This window comes from Loxodonta africana, chromosome 6 (genome assembly GCF_030014295.1).
Source record: "Loxodonta africana isolate mLoxAfr1 chromosome 6, mLoxAfr1.hap2, whole genome shotgun sequence".
Classification (NCBI taxonomy): Eukaryota; Metazoa; Chordata; class Mammalia; order Proboscidea; family Elephantidae; genus Loxodonta; species Loxodonta africana.
This window is the reverse complement of record NC_087347.1, coordinates 51,602,708-51,618,257: the sequence shown is the minus strand read 5'-3', so window position 1 is coordinate 51,618,257 and position 15,550 is coordinate 51,602,708.

Below are 15,550 nucleotides of genomic sequence, written 5' to 3'. Positions count from 1 at the left end.
ACACTGATCAATTTTCAAATATTGAACCAACCTTGCATACTTGAAATAAACACCATTTGGTCATGGTGTATAATGCATTGTATATATTGCTGAATTCTTTTCACTAATATTTTGATAAGGATTTTTGCACTTATATTGATGAGGGATATTGGCTTATAGTTTTCCTCTTTTGGACTATCTTTGTTTCATTTTTGGTATCATAAATGAATTAGGAAGGTTCACTCCTCTTTTATTTTCTGAAAGAGATTATATAGATTGATACTGATTCTTCTTTAAATGTGTGCTAAAATTCAAAGGTAATTCATACTGGGCCTAGAGATTTCCTTTTTTAGGAATTTTAAAGTACAAATTTAATTTACTTATTGTTACAAAGCTGTTCTTTTTGCAGATGTTGGGTAATTTCTATTGTTCTTTCTTACTATTCACTTTAAAATGAGGAACTGGAATGCATTTTAACCTGTGTCCAATTTTTAAATCAGTTGTATAGCAAATAATCTAATTAGTGATCAAAATACTAGGTTTTAAAGTTTATGCATCTTATAAAGCAGTTGGCATTAGAATTTCTTCAAGTTAATAGGGCAGTGGTTATGAACTCAGCTGCTAACCAAAAGGTCAGCAGTTGGAAGCCACCAGCTGCTTTTTGGAAACCTTATGGTACAGTTCTACTCTGTCCTATAGGGTCACTAAGAGTCAGAATTGACTCCACTGCAATGGGTTTTTTTGTCAATACGCATATCCTTCAAGATGTAAGACATGTTAATTAAGCCAGTGTTTACAAAACATGTATGTTATATTCAGTACTGATCCTCTAACTCCAGCTTAATGTTTTCAATAAAATGTGATGACACCTTCAAAGACAGTAATTGTTATTCTGATTCTGTGGAGAAAAAAAGTGAGTCATAGGTCAGTAGGTGGAAGAGTTTACATTTGAATCAAGCTAATGGCTACATTCTCTAAATGGTTATGGTACAATATTTGAAAATTCATAATCCTAGAGGATTTTGAAAATAATAAAAGGGACAAGATAAACACAAAATAAAAGCAATATGCAGGTAATCATTCAATACTCTTATTGAATTATATGTCCAAGTGCTCATGAGATGCTAGAGTGAATGAATGGACTGAAGACAAATAGGATTAATCAGGAAAGGCTTGTGGAGGAAGTTAAATAGAAGTAGTGCTTTAAAGGCAGGCAAGGTCATAAATGTATAGGGACATGAGAGACAGCAAAAGTCAAGAAATATACATACATAGAGGAGAAAGAAAAAGAGAGAGAGAGAAAGAAGAAAATCAAAACCCTGGATAGAACTGACTTGTCTCATATGGATTAAAAAAAAAGAATGCAATTAGAGTCTCTACTGTGTTGGGGGGCAGTGAAATTCAGATTTTGACCTTAAAACAAATTTCAGGGAAATTAAACTTAGACTCCATAATCATCATCCTATTCTAAGAAATTTCAAGAACATAGAACAAATGATTTTAAAAGTCAAGCAATGTGACAGAAGAAATTTTAAAATAAATAAAATCTCTTGAGAAAGAATAATAATTAAAACACAAAGTATCTACTAAATACAACAAATATGAGGTGGTTACATCTATTTTCTTAAAAGAAAAGTTATTTTTGTTAGGAATGTAATTTACTAAAAGTAAATGCTTACATAAAACTATATTATTCCAAACACAATTTATTAAAGCATCATATGGGGGAAGGAGTCTTATATTCTTCAAAGTAAGAGAAATAGTCTAACAGTAAACAGGTATCCCACCACTCATCTGTCAGTTTGTCATACTCTGGTGGCTTGTGTGTCACTGTGATGCAGAAGCTATGCCATTGGTATTTCAAATATCAGTAGGGTCATCCACAGTGGACAGGTTTCAGCAGAGATTCCAGACTAAGACAGACTAGAAAGCAGACAGTCTGCTTTGGAAAGAATTGGCCAGTGAAAACCAGTGAAGACTTGTCTGATATAATGCTGGATGATGAGGCTCTGAGTTTAGAAGGCACTCAAGACTGTGGAAGAGCTTGTAAAGTCAACCTTAATGACATGGATGGAGTCAAGCATTCAGAACCTTCATTTACCGATGTTGGCACGTCTCAAAATGAGAAGAAAGAGCTTCAAACATTCATTAATAATCAGAACATGCAATGTATAAAGTGTGAATGTAGAAAAATTGGAAGTCATCAAATATGAAGTCAAAACCATAAAGAGATATCCTAGGCATTAGCGAGTTGAATTGGGCAGGTACTGGCCTTTTTGAATAGGACAATTGTATGGCCTACTATTCCAGGAATGACAAATTGAGTAGAAATAACATTACATTCATCACCAAAAAAATACATTCAAGACCTATCCTAAAGCAAAATGTTATTGGTGATAGGATATTATCCACATGCCTACAAGGAAGACCAGTTGACACACCTATTATTCAAATTTATGCACCAACCACTGATACCAAAGATGAAGAAATTGAAGATTTTTCACCAACTTCTGCAGTGTGAAATTGATCAAACACGCAGTCAAGATGCATTGATAATTACTGGTGATTGGAATGCAAAAGTTGGAAACCAAAAAGAAGGATGAGTAGTTGGGAAATATGGTCTTGGTGATAGGAATGATGCTTGGGATCATATGATAGAATTTTGCAAGACCATTGACTTATTCACTGCACATACCTTTTTTCAACAACATAAACTACAACTATACAGATGGACCTCGCCATATGGGATACACAGGAATCAAATTGACTACATCTTTGGAAAGAGACAATAGAGACTCAACACTAGCAGTCAGTTGCCAACTGCAGAATAGACCATCAATTACTCTTACGTAAGTTCAAGTTGAAGCTGAAGAAAATTAAAACACGCCCACAAGAGCCAAAGGGAGACCTTGAGTACATCCAATCTGAATTTGGAGACCATCTCAAGAATAGATTTGATGCATTAAGCACTAATGACTGAACAAAATCAAGGATATCATGCATGGAGCAAGTAAAATATCACTAAAAAGACAGGAAAGAAATAAAAGACCAAAATTAATATCAGAAGATACTCTGAAACTTACTCTTGAACATAGAGTAGCTAAAGGGAATGGAAGAAATAATGAAGTAAAAGAGCTAAACAGAAGCTTACAAAGGGCACTCGAAAAGACAAAGTAAAGTATTATAACGACATGTCCAAAGACCTGCAGTTAGATAACCAAAAGGGAAGAACATGGTTGGCATTTCTTAAGCTAAAGGAGCTAAAGAAAAAATTCAAGCCTTGAGTTGCAATACTGAAGGGTTCTATGGGCAAAAACTAAATGACACAGGCAGCATCAAAAGAAGATGGAAGGAATACACAGAGTCACTATACCAAAAAGAACTGGTCCACATTCAACCATTTCAGGAGGTAACATATGATCAGGATCCAATGGTAATGAAGGAAGAAATCCAAACTGCACTGAAGGCATTGGTGAAAAACAAAGCTCCGGGAATTGACGTAATACCAATTGAGATGTCTCAAAAAATGGATGCAGCACTGGAAGTGCTCTCTTGTCTATTCCAAGAAATTTGGAAGACAGCTGTCTGGCCAACTGGTTGGAAGAGATCCATATATGTCTCCACTCCAAAGAAAAGTGATTCAGCCGAATGAGGAAATTTTCAAAAAATGCCATTAATATCATACTTGAGTAAAATTCTGCTGAAGATAATTCCAAAAGTTTGCAACAGAACATCAACAGGGAACAGCCAGAGATTCAAGCCGGATTCAGAAGAGGGCATGGAACAACGGATATCATTGCTGATGTCTGATGGATCCTGGCTGAAAGCAGAGAATACCAGAAAGATGTTACCTGTGTTTTATGGACTATGCAAAGGCATTCAACTGTGTGGATAACATATCAAATTATGGATAACATTGCAAATGGGAATTCCAGAACACTTAATTGTGCTCATAAGAAAACTGTACATGCAGCAATAGACAGTCATTGGAACAAAAGAATGTGTCTTAGTTATCAACTGTTGCTATAACAGAAATACCACAAGTGGATGGCTTTAACAAAGAAATTTATTCTTTCAGAGTCTAAGAGGCTAGAAGTTCAAATTCAGGGTGCCAGCTCCAGCAGAGGGCTTTCTTTCTGTGTCAGTTCTGGGGGAAGGTCTTTGTCATCAATCTTCCCTGGTCAAGGAGCACAGGGACCCCAGGTCCAAAGGACTTCCTATTTTCCTGGCCCTTGTTTATTGGTTTTCTGAGGTTCCTATGTCTCTATGCTGGCTTCTGTCTTTTATATCTCAAAAGAGATTGGCTTAAAACACAACCTAATCTTGTAGATTGATTCCTGCCTCATTACCATAACTGTCACTAATCCCTCCTCATTAACATTATAGACATAGGATTTATAACACATAGGAAAATCACATCACATGACCAAATGGTGGACAATCACACAAAAATAGGAATCATGGCTTAACCAAGTTGACAGATACTTTGGTGGGACACAGTTCAATCCATAACACAAGAGGATACTGAATGGTTTAAAATCAGGAAAGGTGTACATCGAGGTTGCTCCTTTCATCATACTTATTCAATCTGCATGCTGAGCAGATAATCCTAGACACTGGACTACATGAAGAAGAACTTGATATCAGCACTGGAAGAAGATTCAGATGACACACCCTTGCTTGCTTAAAGTGAAGGGGACTGGAAGCCCTTACTGATGAATATCAAAGACTACAGCTTTCAGTATGGATTACACTTCAACATAAGAAAACAAAAATCCTCACAACTGGACCAATAATCAACATCATGATATATGGAGAAAAGATTGAAGTTGTCAAGGATTTCATTTTACTTGGATCCACAATCAACACCCATGGAAGCAGCAATCAAGAAATCAAATGATGCATCGCATTGGGTAAATTGGCTACAATGACCTCTTTAAAATATTAAAAAGCAAGCATGTCACTTTGAGGACTAATGTGTGCCTGACCCAAGCCATGGCATTTTCAATCACATATGTTTGTGAGAGATGGACAATGGATAAGGAAGACCAAAGAAGAATTGATGCCTTTGAATTATGATTTTGTCAAAGAATATTGAATGTACCATGCACTGCCAGAAGAATGAACAAATCTGTCTCTGAAGAAGTACAACCAAAATGCTCCTTAGAAGCAAGAATTGTAAGACTTTGTCTCACATACTTTGGACATGTCATCAGGAGAGAACATTCCATGGAGAAGGTCGTTATGCTTACTAAAGTACAGGGTAAACAAAAAAGAGGAAGACCCTCAATGAGATGGATTGACACAGTGGCTGCAGCAATGGGCTCCAACATAGCAATGATTGTGAGGATAGAACAGGACCAGGCAGTGTTTCATTCTGTTGTACATAGAGTTGCTATGAGTTGGAACCTACTCGACAGCACCTAACAACAACAATGGCAACAAACAGGCATCAGAAAGATATTCGATAAACATAGCAGTAGCAGTAAGAGCAGATGCCACTGCAGCATTAGATACAAACACAGAATTTTTCTTAATTTTTTTTCTACTAATATCATCCAAGGCTCTAAAAAATAATAGGCATGCAAATATGCAACTTGCTTATATGTTTATTTAAACTGAATTTGTTTTGTTGTTTGCAAATCAAGGTTTTTGTTCTACCAGCATAAATGGTAAGATTTTAATTTCTCCTCTTTGGCAATGAACTTGTTTACATATAAGAAAGCTCACAATTCAAATACCATTAATTTTTTTTTTTCTTTTCAGTTTGTAATTTTATTAGTAGCATCACCTTAGTGGTGCAGAGTCTCAGTGATTTACTCTTCAGGCCTTAATAACTATGCAAGTAAAAATAAATGTTTTATGTGTTAATTTTTATGCCATTAGTAAGAATGCTTTCTCAGCTTTCAACTACTTCTCATTATGGTTAGCATCTATGTTATTGCTAAGTAAATGAGTGTCTTTTAGTTTGTAAAGAGCACTTTAGAAATTAAGTAACCAGAGGCATGAAGAACATTTTGAGAATTTAAATATCTTTATAAATGAAAAAGTTTGTCTACTTTGAGGTATAAAGGGAGAAAATATGGCCATGATTAAAAGAGAATTTTGGCTTCTTTCAGTAGTACTGAAAGTTATATTGTTCAAGACAAGTTATATATTCTGTGCAAGTGATTAAAACTCGTTGACAAATATTTTCTTTGATATAAAGATCGGGACTGTCTTCTCTGAATTGTCTCACCAAATCTTGTACAATATAATGGTCTTTAATTTAAACAAGTTACTCAAAGCGCAGTGTGTTCACATATTCTTACAGAATCAAAGCTAAAGAAGAACTGTAGAACTTTTAAGGATACAGAGTTCATCTTGTTTACTCTCAGTTCTATGTACTTTTTTTTACCTCAGTCTATCAAGCCTTTGTGTTCCATTAAAAGATATACATGCACATGAACACATTTTAATGTATTCTTTTCACATTTTATTTCCTTCAACAAATATTTATGTAAGGGCCAATGTAGAAAGTAAATAACTATACCATTTGGTTTCTATCCTGAAGGAAGTTAAAATCTAGACGGGACATCAACATATATCATTTATATTTCAAACAAGAGAAGAGTAGTAAAAAACCATGGCTACAGGGCAATCCATAATTGAATTGCATGATTGAATTTTGAGAAGAGCTGCCGTCTCAAAGTAGAGTCTACCTGAATGATGTGGATGGAGTCAAGCTTTCGGAATCTTCATTTGCTGATGTCCCACAACTCAAAATGAGAAGAAACAGCTGCAAACATCCATTAATAATCAGAACCTGAAATATATGAAGTATGAATCTAGGAAAATTAGAAATCATCAAAAATGATGGAATGCATAAAGACTGATATCCTAGGCATTAGTGAGCTGAAATGGACTGGTATTGATCATTTTGAATCACACAATCATATGGTCTACTATGCCGAGAATGACAACTTGAAGAGGAATAGTGTTGCATTCATTGTCGAAAAGAACATTTCAAGGTCTATCCTGAAGTACAACACTGTCAGTGATAGGATAATATCCATACACCTACAAGGAAGACCAGTTAATACAACTACTATTCAAATTTACACACCAAAAATGAAGAAATTGAAGATTTTTACCAACTTCTGCAGTCTGAAATTGATTGAACATGCAATCATGATGCACTGATAATTACTGGTGTTTGGAATGCAAAAGTTGAAAACAAAGAAGGATTAGTAGTTGAAAAATATGGCCTTGGTGATAGAACCAATGCTGGAGATCAAATGATGCCTTTTTTCACCAACTTAAATGGCAACTATACACATGGACTTTGCCAGATGAAATACACGGGAATCATATCGACTACATCTGTGGAAAGAGACTTTGGAAAAGCTCAATATCATCAGTTAGAACAATGTCAGGGACTGACTGCAGATCAGACCATCTATTACTCATATGGAAGTTGAAACCGAAAAAAATTAGAACAAATCCAAAAGAGACAAAATATGACCTTGAGTACATCCCACCTGAATTTAGAGACCATCTCAAGAATAGATATGATGCTTTGAACACTAATAACTGCGGACCAGATGAGTTGTGGAATGACATCAAGGACATCATCCATGAAGAAAGCAAGAGGTCATTAAAAGACAGGAGAGAAAGAAAAGACCGAGAGCTCAAGCTCTTGAGCATCAAGTAGCTGAAGTAAAAGGAAAAACTGATGAAGCAAAAGAGCTGAACAGATTTCAAAGGACGGCTCAAGAAGACAAAGTATTAGAATAACATACTCAAACAGCTGGAGATAAAAAGCCAAAAAGGAAGAACACGCTCGGCATTTCTTAAGCTGAAAGAACTAAAGAAAAAATTCAAGTCTCGAGTTGTAATACTGAAGGATTCTACAGGGAAAATATTAAATATGCAGGAAGCATCAAAATAAGATGGAAGAACTACACAGAATCACTATAGCAAAAAGAATTGGTCCACATTCAACCATTTCAGGAGGTAACATGATCAGAATCCAATGGTGCTGGAGGAAGAAGTCCAAGCTGCACTGAACGCATTGGCAAAAAACAAGGCTCCAGGAATTGACGGAATACTGATTGAGATGTCTCAACAAATGGGTGCAGCACTCACTCATTTATGCCAAGAAATTTGGAAGAGCTACCTGGTCAACTGACTGGAAGAGATCCATATTTATGCCTATTCCCAAGAAAGGTGATCCAACCTAATGGGGCAATTATCGGACAGTAATCATTAATGTCACACACAAGAAAAATTTTTTGAAGATCATTCAAAAGCGGCTGCAGCAGTATATTGACAGGTAACTGCCAGAAATTCAAGTCAGATTTAGAAGAGGACGTGGAACCAGGAATATCATTGCTGATGTCAGATGAATCCTGGCTGAAAGCAGAGAATACCAGAAAGATAATTACCTGTGTTTTATTGACTATGCAAAGGCATTTAACTGTGTGGATCATAACAAATTATGGATAACATTGCAGAGAAGAGGAATTGCAGAACACTTAATTGTGCTCCTGAGGAATCTGTACCTGAATCAAGAGGCAGCCATTCTCAGAGAACAAGGGGATACTGCATGATTTTAAAGTCAGGAAAGGTCTGCATCAGGGTTGTATCATTTCACTACATCTATTGAATCTGTACGCAGAGCATATAGTCTAAGAAGCTGCACTTCTTCTGTATGAAGAAAAATGGGGCATCAAGATTGCAGGAAGACTCATTAACAACCTGCGTTATACAGATGACACCACCTTGCTTGCTGAAAGTGAAGAGGACTTGAAGCACTTACGATGAAGATCACAGACCACAGCCTTCAGTCTGGATTAAACCTCAACATAAAGAAAACAAAAATACTCACAACTGGACCAATAAGCAACATCATGATAAATGGAGAAAAGATTGAGGTTGTCAAGGATTTCATTTTACTTGGATCCACAATCTACACTCATGGAAGCAGAAGTCAAGAAATCAAAAGAAGCATTGCATTGGGCAAATTGGCTTCAAAAGGCCTGTTTAAAGTGTTGAGAGGCAAAGATATCACTTTGAGGACTAAGGAGCACCTTACCCAAGCTATGGTGTTTTCAATCGCTTTGTATGCATGTGGAAGCTGGACAATGAATAAGGAAGACCAAAGAAGAATTGACCCTTTTGAATTGTGGTGTTAGCAAAGAACATTGAGTATACCATTGACTGCCATAAGAACAAAGAAATCTGTCTTGGAAGAAGTACAAACGGAATGTTGTTTAGAAGCAAAGTTATCAAGACTATGTCTCACATACATTGGACATGTTGTCAGTAGGGAACAGTCCCTGGAGAAGGACATCATGCTTGGTAAAGTAGAGGGTCAGTGAAAAAGAGGAAGACCCTCAATGAGATAGATTAAGACAGTGGCTGCAACAATGGGCTCATCCATAGCAACAATTAAAAGGATGGCACAGGACCACGCAGTGTTGTAGACAGGGTCACTATGAGTCAGAACTGACTCAACAGCACCTAACAACAACCTAACAACAAGAGGCAATGTTATTGTTTGGTTTATTTATTTGTTTGATTGGTTGATTTAGTTTGTTCTGTTTTGTCCTTACCCTCCATAGAAAGAAGTATTAGAGTTAGCCTGGCTACAAGAGAAAGAGAATCAATCACTGGAGCTTAACTTTCTCAAGGGAGAGGACTTATGGTAGGAATTCTGAAAGATGCTGGGCTGTCCATTTTCTAAGAAAGCCAGGTAACATTTGGAGGGCAGGAGAGTAGAAAGACGTGGAAAATTAACCTTTTTTTGTTGAGGATCAAAAAAAAGAGCCCCCAAGAGATGGAGGGAAAGAAGACGTGCTGGAAAAAAATCTCTGAATTTACAGGTTGACAGTGAGGACTACTAGTACAAGTGCTGAGGCAAAAATAGAGAAATCAGTTTAGAAATGCATGCTACAATATTCTAAATCAAGTTTGTCTGCTAAAGGGCTTTCTCTGGTAGTCACAACAGGAGATGGGTGATTCCTCTGTTTTCTCATCCTAGTAACTCTAAAAACAATGCCAGAGAAGATAGGACTACCATTTTGGGGAACAGGCTGGAGCATACAGCACCGGAGCTGTAGGGGGAGGAAAGCACACACACCTCTAAATGTGTTGCACAGCTTCCAAAAGCAGCTTTCATTGGAGCAAGTGTTCACACAAAGACTCGCACGGGAGAAACAATTTGAAATTGTCCTTGACATAGAGAATTCAAACGGACAAAGCCAGGGCTTACATCCTAGCAAAAGTACCCCTATAACTTTACTTAAAATGTTCCACATGAGAATCAGCAAACCTCTTGGAGAATTATACTGAGAAGTCTCCTTGAAAGACCCTTTCTCTCTTTAATTAAGCCCTTTAGGTACATTAACCTTTGCAAAACTGGTGGTACATTCTTGGAATTTCTACAATATGTCTCTTCACTGCACCCAGGCTAAATCTTAAGAATTCTATTTTACTTCTAATACAATATCCACAAGAACTGGGTGATAAAATATCTGTTAGCTATATTTTTTTTTCCAATTTGTGTAATCATTCTATCATTTTTCAATCATTAATTTACTAATATATTCACCAAATGATTACAAATGCCTAAATTGTATCAAGCTCTGCACTGTGTCCTCAAATACAAAGATGAAAAAAGTGTGACTGTTTCTAAGGAGTGGGTAAGGTTGCATGAGACAGAATGTAGAGACAGGGCTTTAGAGATTATATTGTAAGTGCACTAACAACATCAGAGGCTCCTATAATATTTCTAATATGATATATATTTTGGTCTTTTTTTAATTATTATTGTACTGTAGATGAAGGTTTACAGAAAAAAAAACTAGCTTCTCATTAAACAATAGTACACATATTGTTTTGCGACATTGGTTACCAATTGAACAACAAGTCAACACTCTCCCTTCTCGAACTTGGGTTCCCTATTACCAGCTTTCCTGTTCCTCCTGTCTTCTAGTCCTTGCCCCTTTGGCTGGTGTGCCCCTTTAGTCTCATTTTGTTTTATGAGCCTGTCTAATCTTTGGCTGAATGGTGAATCTCAGAAGTGACTTCATTACGGAACTAAAAAGGTGTCTGGGGGCCAAACTCTTGGGGTTTTCTACAGCCTCTGTTAGGCCAGTAAGTCTGGTGTTTTTTTGTGAGTTAGAATTTTGTTCTACATTTTTCTGCAGCTCTGTCCAGGGGAAAAAAATTAGGCTATGACATATCTGATAAGATTATATAATATTTTTAATACAATATTTTAATTAAAAACTTGCTAAATTTAGCAAAAGACCTGAAATTGTCTTGCTAAAATAGAATACAAAGAAATAATATTTTAAGAGAGTCATAGGCAAGAATGTTTACCAAAGAATCACTCAAAATCACCAATATAACAAAGGAAAAAAATGTTCTAGACATAAGAAATGTTACTATTGCTTGTATTAAGTTTTTTAAAATGTGGCTCTAAAAAAAAAAAAAAATTTTTTTAATCATATTTAATATCCACAATGCAGTCACTGAAAATTGCTTCTTCATAACTGGACTACATAGTAATCAGAACATTTTGTAGTTTTTAAAGAAAATTTGAAGTATTTGAAAAAAATCACATGATCTACAATAAAATGTGCAATTAAAATGGAATAACCGTATGAAACAACTCTACGAATCAGCACAAAGTAGTGTTTAAAGTGTTCTTAAAATATAGATTTTAAAAACTCATTAACCAAATGCAACTGCAAAACTATCTTTTTTAAAATTATTATTATGTATCAAAAACTGACTTGAGCTCTGTGATATAAAAAAAAAAACAACCCAGTGCCTTTGAGTCAATTCCGACTCAGAGTGACCCTCTAGGGGGGCATAATAACAGTTCAGAGTAACATCTAACATTCATTACATTGTTACTGTGCAAGCATGTGGTTAGGCATTTTACATGTGTTACGTCATTTCATCCTCACAGCCCCATGAGTTAGCTACAAACCCTATTTTAAAAAGAATTAAAGTTTTGAGAGGTGAAGAAATGTGCTTTAAAACACTTAGCTGGGCAGTGGCAGAGCCTTAATGGAAATGCAGTTCCATCTGATCCCAAAGCTGGTCCTTTAGATTCTGAGACTTAAGGAGAACCTGACTTCATTCATTTAAAACAAACATCAATGAAAACATACCGTAGAAAAACTGAAATATTCTTTACTATTTATCTAGGTTACTTTGCATTAATCTATCTTGAGTGAATTTTCACCTTTCTTTCAGTTATTTTCCAAAAATTCCAAATCCATGTTATTATAGTTTTTAAGAAATAATAATTTTGATCAATGTGAAATTTTTAAAAACCCTGAAATCTCTATTTTTATATAAAGTTGCAAATCTGTGTCTAATCTTGACAAAATAATATATGTTCCATGGCAGTATAAAAGAGCAACATATTTTAGTTATATCGGTATAGTAAGATTTCCTCTGTGTCTGTATAATTCTTATGTCCACAAATGTTTAGATTCCCTAAAAGATGAATCATGTCTTGTTTCTTCTGTATTTATACATGAAAATATTTCTGCTAGAATTTCTAGTACTGTGAATCTTGTTTTAGAAATGTAAGCATGTAGAAGAAGTAGTAAAGAATTATGGAAATGTTTGTCTTCTCTCTAATGAAAGACAGCTTTGTCATCTGTAAAATGGAGATCCTCTGCCTCTTTAATAAGACTGTTAACTTACCGTATTCATTTTGCTTTATACAAACATGTATCACATATGTTTTAGATTGTTACTGCCATCCATTAAACCCACATTTATCAATTGCCCTCTTTGCAACATGTATACATAAGTACACATCAGAACTCTGAGAATGTGTAAGAATGTTGAAGCCTAAATATATTGTTTTTATATTTTGTGAGTGTTTAAATCTCGTTTGGACTACAATCATGTAGTCTTAAACACAAAAGAAATAGGGCAAGGGTTATCCAAAAGTATTATGGGAAAAAAAACTGAATTTATCACCCTAATCTTAGCCTGGTAATGTACTCTCAGTGTAAGACAGCTAAATGCCTTATGATAGAGAAAGAAAAATAAAAAAAAAAAAGCATGATCAGTGTTATTTGAGTTCTTCTATAGGGTCACGATGAATCGGAATCGACTCAATGGTAATGGATTTGATTTAAATGAGATATCTGTGACCCAAATAAGACATTAAGAACATTAAGAACATTAAAAGCAAGCCATTAAGAAATTAGAGATCACTGAAATACTCAAATATGTTTTTAGAAACTTGGTGGTTTTCTGCGAAGCAGATGTGAGACTTGGCATCAGTCAGCCATACTCTTTACATCCTTCTGGCCCTGCCTTTCTCTCCACTCACAATTCTCCATAAGTAAGGGCTTGTGTTCTTTGTTCAACATTTCACAGTATGTCAGAAACATTTTAGCAAGCATTTTAAGTCACCTAGCATAAGCTCAGAGAAAAGCTAAGTTTGAATAGTACAGAGAGGAGCTATAAAGCACAGTGAAAATAAAAACTGGTTCTACCTCCTTTTTCCTTTTGGAAAATTCATATTTTCAATCCATTAGTTCAAGCTCCAGTTGAGCAATATACTCTTTCTCTGCCTTCACTCCAGATTTGGCAGAAGGGCCTTTGACCACAAATTTTAATTGAATCCTTACAAATGAAAATTTGAGTCAGGTATAGTAAAGAAAGCAGTTATTAAGAGCATATGCATCAGAAAGGGCTCGCTTCTTACTCTGCACAAGCTGAATGATGATAACACGACAGTGAGATGATGCTCTGCCTCATAATGTGACACACTTCATGGAAGACAGGTAGCTTCGCGAGCTATGAGGCAATTAGGAAAATGTTCCTCTCATTCTTGTTGTTGTTCTTGTTAGGCGCCAATCAAGTCAGTTCCCACTCAAAGCAACCCTATTTGCAATGGGACTAAACTCTGCCCAGTCCTGTACCATCCTTACAGTCTTTATGTTTGGGCCCATCATTACAGCCACTGTGTCAACCCATCTCATCGAGGGGCTTCCTCTTTTTTGTTGACCCTCTACCCTACCAAGTATGTTGTCCTTTCCCAGGGACTGAACCCTCCTGATAACGTGTCCACAGTACAGGAAACAAGTTCTCACTATCCTGGCTTCCAAGGAGCAATCTGATTGTCCTTCTTCCAAGACAGACTTGTTCGTTCTTCTGGCAGTCCATGGTATATTCAATACTTCTTTCATACACCATAATTCAAAGGCATCAATTCTTCAGTCTTCCTTATTCATTGTCCAGCTTTCCCATGCGTATGAAGCAATTGAAAATACCATGGCTTGGGTCAGGCATATCTTAGTCTTCAAAGTGTTGCCAGGTGGAAACCCCAGGTTCTTACTCTGCATGACTTGTTTTGGCCAGTAAATGAGAGACTGAGCTGGGAGAACAGGAAAGCCACTTTTATTTCATTGTGCAAGGAAATAGAATCAGTCAGAGCTGCTGCAGCCAAAACTGCTCACCAAGAGCGGGTAGACAACTTACTTTTAAAGGGGTTTACAAGTAGGGAGTTCATACAAGTTACGTCAGCAACATTCTTAATCATACTACGCAGGCTCAATGGGGTTTACATATAACCTCCAAGCAAAAGCAGGGTTCAGATGCAAAGCTGGGAGTGGGGGGTGGCAGCAAAGGAAACAATATTTCAATACAACACTGTAGGGGAGGAAGCCAGGTGAAGAATACAGCACCGTGGGGACTCTGTCTCAAAAGTGACATCTTTGCTTTTCACACTTTAAGGAGGTCTTTTGCAGCAGATTTGCTCAATGAAATATGGCATTTGACTTCTTGACTGATGCTTCCATGGACATTGATTGTGGATGCAAGTAAAATAGGACACAAAGAAAGCACGAGTATTTTACGAGTCATAGGCATAGAACGTTTACCGAAGAATCACTGAAAATCATCAACATAACAAAGGCGCAAAATGCTTAAATCAAGACATAAGATATTCTTAGTGTTTAAACTGTACTGTGTCTGAGAATTTATATTTGTTATTTTCCTTGAAGATGCATGTAGGAGGGGGGTGTTTCTTAACAGTTATGAACTACGAAAATAAAAAAACACAGCAGCCTGTCTGTAACTTCTCCCAGTGGAATAACCAAGAAAGATCACGGGCCTTGGAATGTTCAGCCCACTGCTGTAGCACTAAGTGGGATTTATCATGTCAAAGTCACTACAGCATTTCCTGCTGTACCCCAGCTATGCTTCATTGGTCGGAAATATCAAATTTGGAAAAATGCACTGCTGAGCAAATGAAGATTCTGGGCCTATGCCAAGTGGATAAGTAGGTCATAAATTTCCCAGCGTTGGATGGATTCTTCAAAGTTTGGGGGTAGTCATTTTCACATATAAGTGAAAACTTAAAACGGGGTATAAAATTTAGGAGCTGGGAACATGTAAAAGGGAATCCCTTTTGTGGGACAGTCTGTGAAGAATTTAACTCCTTAGGTATTTTTCTTTTGCACTATGTGAAAAATTTTATTTAGCATATAGCTCTAATTTCATTCTCTATGTTCATAAATTACCTTAACACTTATTCAAACCAATA